Source organism: Lactuca virosa, chromosome 2 (genome assembly GCF_052849685.1).
Source record: "Lactuca virosa cultivar CGN04683 chromosome 2, Lactuca_virosa_CGN04683_v6, whole genome shotgun sequence".
Classification (NCBI taxonomy): domain Eukaryota; kingdom Viridiplantae; phylum Streptophyta; class Magnoliopsida; order Asterales; family Asteraceae; genus Lactuca; species Lactuca virosa.
Genome location: NC_136427.1, coordinates 165609241 through 165615760, shown reverse-complemented (window position 1 = coordinate 165615760; position 6520 = coordinate 165609241).

Sequence of the window (6520 nt, the reverse complement as noted above, 5' to 3'; positions counted from 1 at the left end):
CTCTGCTAACAACATCTAAGCAGCTTGATGTTTCCATGCCTAGTGCTGGAGGCCAGAGGGGCCACGACATTTTCGCGAAGAGCGGAGGAACCCATGAGCCTGTGCCATGTAATTTCAAATGTGGTAGGTGCCGACGAAAGGGTCATGTTCGTCAAGATTACACCCTGGAGGTATAAATGTATCATCGTTGTCACCAGCCTGGTCATATTAGGGCAAGTTTCCCACGTTTGCTGATTGGGGCGGCTCAGACTCTATCGCCCGCGGTCTTTCAGGAGGTAGAGCCAAGACGTCAAGACCTTGCAGGTATGTATTCCTTCATGCATTCTAATTGCTTTTGCTTATGTGATTTGGTGTTTGATACGTTATGTCTGGCTTAGTTAAGTCCCCACCTAAGAATCGTAGTTTCTTTGTGATTGCTTGCTTATTATTATCGGAATCAATCTGAGTGTCCTGCTTGGAGGACCAGTAGACGGATCGATGTATTAGATCCAACATGATGGGTCAGAAGTGTAACATCCTGCTTCAAGAAGTTTCTTATTTCAGGATTGTAGACAATAAATGGATCAAGTAAAGGCCTTGAGCTTCAAGGGAATAAGGTTTAGACACTATTGGATGTCGATAATATTGGTTATGCGATCCAAGCCCTTGGTTTGTGTTTTGGAGTCATAGGGTAAAAGGGGAAAAGTGGTGTTTCAGAATTCTTTTATGACTTAAGGATTTTAATTCGATGTGTTTTGAGTCAAAAGTAATTAGATAGGGTTGTAGAGCTCCTCAATACGTTTCCGTGGATATAAAGATCGTCGAAAATAGAGTTGGAATGAAGAAGTTTTGACTGTTTGAAGTTAGGAAGGTTTTGGGCTTAGTCTAGTACGTTGGGCATATAGGAAGTATCTTGGGCAACTGGGAATCCCTAGTATGTTGGGCGTACGAGGAGTACGGTGGGCATATGCGATCAGAACCCAAGCCTTGTTTTTTTGGTTTGAGCCCTATTTAAGCTCCTTAATTTCCCCAAACCCATTCCATTCTCGTCCTCCGCCTCTCCAACACCCTCCCTTGAAAACCATAACCCTAGTTTGATCCTTTTAAACAAAATAATGTGTTCGTGAGTGCTTTGGAGTGTTCTTGGTACATCTTGGAGAAGAAGGAGCTCTTTGGAGAAGTGTTGGTTGCATTCGAGCTTATAGATCCAAACTTTGTTCACCTTGATCTTTCTTCTAGAGGTATAAACATTGAATCTTGATGATGCATTTGTTAGAGCTAGCTAGTTTTGGATGTTATGAGCTTTTGCTCACTTTAGTGCGTAACATTTAGATCTTGAAAGTTTGTGACCTTGTTATGGCTAAAGTTGGAAACTTTATATGTTGGAACCTGAAAGTGAACCTCTAGCAATCACTATCCTTGTATGTTCTGTGGTAAGCCTGTTCTGAAGTCAGATGGTGTTTCCGAAGTCAGAAGTAGTTCCGAAGTCATTCAATGTTCCGGAGTGAAGTTGGTGTCCGGAACAAAGTCTATGTTGCGGAGTTGATGTTTTCCGAATGTACTTTTGTCCATTTGTATTAATTGTATTTGTCACTTAGCTTGATTTAACATATCATAGGACTAAATCTCTTTTGTCAACTTGGATAATCAGAGTGTCAGAAGTAACTCTATTGTCCGGTCCTATGAATGTAATTGGTTTGTACGATGTATTATGTTCTCCTATTTAAAGGAGCTTTCTATGATAAATCAAGTGACGGATTGTTCAAACAAATATAGCAATATTCTAGTTTACTTCATCTTTCAAGTTATTCTCTCAAACATTCTTCTTGTTCCTCATTTATTATCTTTACCTTTATCATTATCTTCACTCTTCATTAATATCTTGAATACGTTGTTGAATGCATTAACTCAGACTTGACTGGCCTTGCCAGACTTGACTGGAACATTCCTTAGCAAGCAGACATTGATCTTAAGCATTCACTCAAGGTTTGAGTTTTCAAACCTTGTCCCTGCGCATCAGATCTCCTTGTTCTCACAAGTGGTATCAGAGCGTAACATTGAAGATCTCACGATTAGCTCAAGGGAACGATCCTGATTGGTTTATTATCTTGAAGATTTTCGTCATACTTTTTCTGGAAATAGGGAACAACAATAAACAACTCTACATCAGCAAGTGACATTCACGCTCCACTCAGCTTGCGCCACCTCACACCTGCCGGGTCCCACATGCATTCAAGCCACAATTGCACTCACGTCTCCAGCATGTGGTTGTCACGCACCACTCATCTCCTGCCATGTCATCAATTGGTGGAAACCTTTTGACCACTCTCGAGCGCCACCTGTTCGTTGTTTAATATCCATCAATGCACTCCTGCACCTGTCACTTCAAATCACTATGACTTCTTTATCTCTCTACATTTATTACTCTTGTCCGTTTAATGCCTATTGACCATACAAGCAAGTAACGTGTTTTGAGATTTGAATCTGTTCCGGACTCTCCATGGACCCACCTTCCGGAACCACTTTCACTGTTTCGGAAGGACCTTTTTGTTTCATTCCATAATTTTTTTTAAACCCACTTCGGAACTCCAATTTTATTCCGGACCCATTTTACCCAGCACCCATTTTGGAGTCCACCCTTGCATTTCGGATTTTTTTATTTTAAGACCCATTTCGAACCTTTGTTTTTCATTTTGGACTTTACCTTATTTCCACTTCGCACCCACTTGCCCTTTAATTCCGAGACCAACTATTCCGGACTTAAAAAATTCTGGAACAAAAAAAAATCCGGACCATAACCCATTTCGGAGCCACCCATTTCACCCTTACCCATTTCTGACCAAACCATACCCATCCCATGGATCCATTTCGTAATTTCACTCTATGGATCCACACTCCTAACCCATTTTCCTATGTGAATCCACTTTCATTGTGGATCACCCTAAAAACCCACTTCGCACATTTTTAACTTCCGAAACTCATCCACTCTTTTCATTTTATTTTATTTCATTTTTTTAAGACGAATTTTTTTTATAACCAATTTATTCCTTCATTTTTTAGAACCAATTAATTTTATTTAACACCCATTATTTTTTTAAAACCCATTATTTTTTTATGCCAATTATTTTATTAAAACCAATTATTTTATTTAACACCAATTTTAGCCCCATGGTTCAAGGCTTCATTCTTCTTGCTGATTATGAGTGATGATACAGTTGGTTCATAGATTATTATTTTTGTGTCTCACTTCTACCGAGCTACTCGCATTTTTACTCACTTCGGACTATTTATATATGGTTTCGAACCATTATTTGGGAGTTCAGTGTTTGTTCAGTTCGACAATACATCACCATGTCTACCCATGACCAAAAAATAATATCCTCGTTTTTACGGGTAGATGATCACATCAAGGGGGAGCGTGCGATGCTCCATCATATCCGACATATTCTCTTGCCTGGTTTCATGATTATTTTTTATATTTATTGCATTGTCGTCCAAAAATAGGGGGAGAATCATGAGCATCCATTCTGGTTTATTATTGGAGTTTTGACGTTAGAGACATTTGAAGACGAAAATTCATTTAGTAATGTGATGTGGCACTGATTTTTGATCTTCACAGATCGAATTTTTGGCACTATTAGATGTTCTTCGGATTATGATTATTTATCTTCAGACTCTACACTTTGGGACGCCTTATTTTTGTTTGCATCCGGTTCAGATCTTATGATTGCTCGAGTTTGGATTTGCGATATTTTGAAAACGACAGTTATTTTAGCGATGCGGCGTGGCACTTATTTTTTATCTTCCGATCAAATTTTTAACATTACTAGACCATGTCGTCGGATTCATATTATTTATTATTCGGACTTCACTTTTGGATGCTTCACATTTTCAGCTGGTTATTCTTCAGAGATTATTTGGTGCATTATCATTTGATTTCGGAATATTGAAGACGTTGTGTGATTCGACATTGTGCTCTTCGGTTCTACAGTCGAGGGGGAGACTGTGAACATGATTGGTTTTTGGGGACTGATCACATTCAAAGATTGGGATTTCATATTTTTATTCAGAGATTGGGTTCCTCTGTATGTTCTTTGATGCTAGAGATTCCATTTCCAGATTCTGAGATCACGACTGCTTTAGCTTTTCCGAGACACTTCAGCACCAGACCCATCGGACCTGCCTGTCGGATGTTCTGCCTTTTATCACTGCTTTACCCTCACCATTTCCTATCATTTAGGGGGAGATTGTTGGAGCATGAAAATACTCTACAATGTTGAGTGTTTATTAGGTTAGAATATTCCCTTGTATGAAAAGCATATTCCCTCCACTAGTATATAAAGTGGAGGTGATGGTCATTTTTATTATTTTAGTGTTCACTATGTAGGACTTTGTAGTTTAGAGAGAGTGTGGTGGGATCTCTCCCACCAAGGGAGAGTTATCTCTCCCAACCCATGAGTGTTCTTGTAATATTTTATATCTCTCTATTTATCTGATACAGTTTTAGTCACATATCTTGTTCATCATGTTCATACACGATTATCTTCTTGGTAATATCTTCCGCACCGATCCAATCGATAAAATGGGAACCTACATCATTCATTCGTCGTACCCTCCCCTAGTCGCTAACTAGGAACACCACTCAACCATGTAGAAGGAATACTCGAAATATACTGATCGTGAATTTCACCCAATCCCAATCCGGAGGTTGTGACCAACAACCTTAAATATACACTTGACTTACTGACAAGTCATCACCAACCTGTTGATCCCACGAGCATAAGAATGGTCAATCCAAGAATTCTTATGTTGCATCCAAATCCCTTATCAGCTCAGGTGTACCTCCACCTGACAAATCACTCAAGACATTCATAATGAACTTCATGACTCGAGATTCCATAACCGATACCCAACATTGGTAACCAAACTCCTGAGAAACATCCCACAAGCAAACGGGGTTCATAATGCAAACACTCCGCAAGACACTTATGATGCACAACTATTACTCCCAACCACGTTTAACCGCCCACGTGATCGAAACCAGCTGGTCACCGAATCTCCCGACTCCCAAAATGCATTAACACCCAAATATGCCAAGAAAAATAACGATCCGAGACCTAAGAGTCCCAATCAAAAGAATATCGGGTTCCATCCATAAATCATACAGCCACTAGTTCATAATACATCGTGACACCAGCTAACCACTAAACGATAAGCTCACGTTACTATGCTGATCTTGTCGTCATCACATCAATGGCCTGAAGACTCTCGATCAACACCACATGGGCCTAAAGATACCCAACCATCGGTCCACCGAATTACAGGAACCCAATAAACATCCCTATTAATGTTAACCAAACACAAATGCGGCTCATACCTTTCTATCATGCATAATCCATTTCATAGTACAGGTGGCTACCAATGTAAAATTTAGGAGAAAACATGGTCGCACACGACCAAAGAATAAGATAGGCGGTTGCACTCTTGTTCGAATTTAGGGGCTACAAACCAATTGAGAACCATATCAATAACTCGAGCCAATAGTTCTCATGATATCTTATTTACTCTATGTATATCCCCCACGGAAAAACACAACCAACCGTAGATCTACTATACTCCTTCGTCATCACAACCCTTACCCATCGGGCGTGGTACCAATAGATCTAACCGAAATGACAAACCTCAACCACTAACAGAAACATCTTCATGAATGGTTGAAGACTAAGATCCCACACCTTGATTGAAACTGAACAGATGCCACCAATACACCATAGCTCGATAAAACTTCCAAATCCATTAGAAATGTAGTCAAACTTTGGTCGGGTCAATCCAAATACCAACCCTTCTAACCCGACTTGCCAAAATTGGATTCTGCATAGATCCCAAGCCACACCTGAAGAACTCCACAACGCTGCCCCAATATCCAAACTTCCAATAACCAAGAACATCTGCCAAACTCGAGCCTACTATGAATAATAATTTCACAACCAACCATTGAGGGTACCTGCAGCTAGAAAAAAATGTGCAATGTACGTATTTTGTCAATAGGTTAACGCATCCATTGAACTTCATGTGATACAGCTCTAAACCTTTGAACAACGTATGATTATTGACGAAGAACGAAAAGACCAACGATCGAGAGTGCTTTGACAACTAATCCATTGATCTAATACACCACTGGACAAAGTCCATGAGGAGCTAAACATACCAAACTCTGAAACTAATTGATTAATCATCAACTGCCCAATCTAGACTATAAATATCAACATATACAACAAGCTGACAAATCCCTCAAGAATCGATACTCAACCTGAGCGACCTAAACGCCTCTTGACCTATTCAATGACGTTCCCGAAAGGAACCAATGGATAGAACGAGCTCCTTGTCTAACAACTTCTTTCCGTGAAGATGACTCTTGCATTCCTGAACACACACTTCTGATGGCAACTTGCTCTGCACCCCCTTCTGACCAATCCTAAACAAAAGTTTTGCATATCCGAACCGCAAATACGTATGACCCATTCTTCTGAAACCATAACTC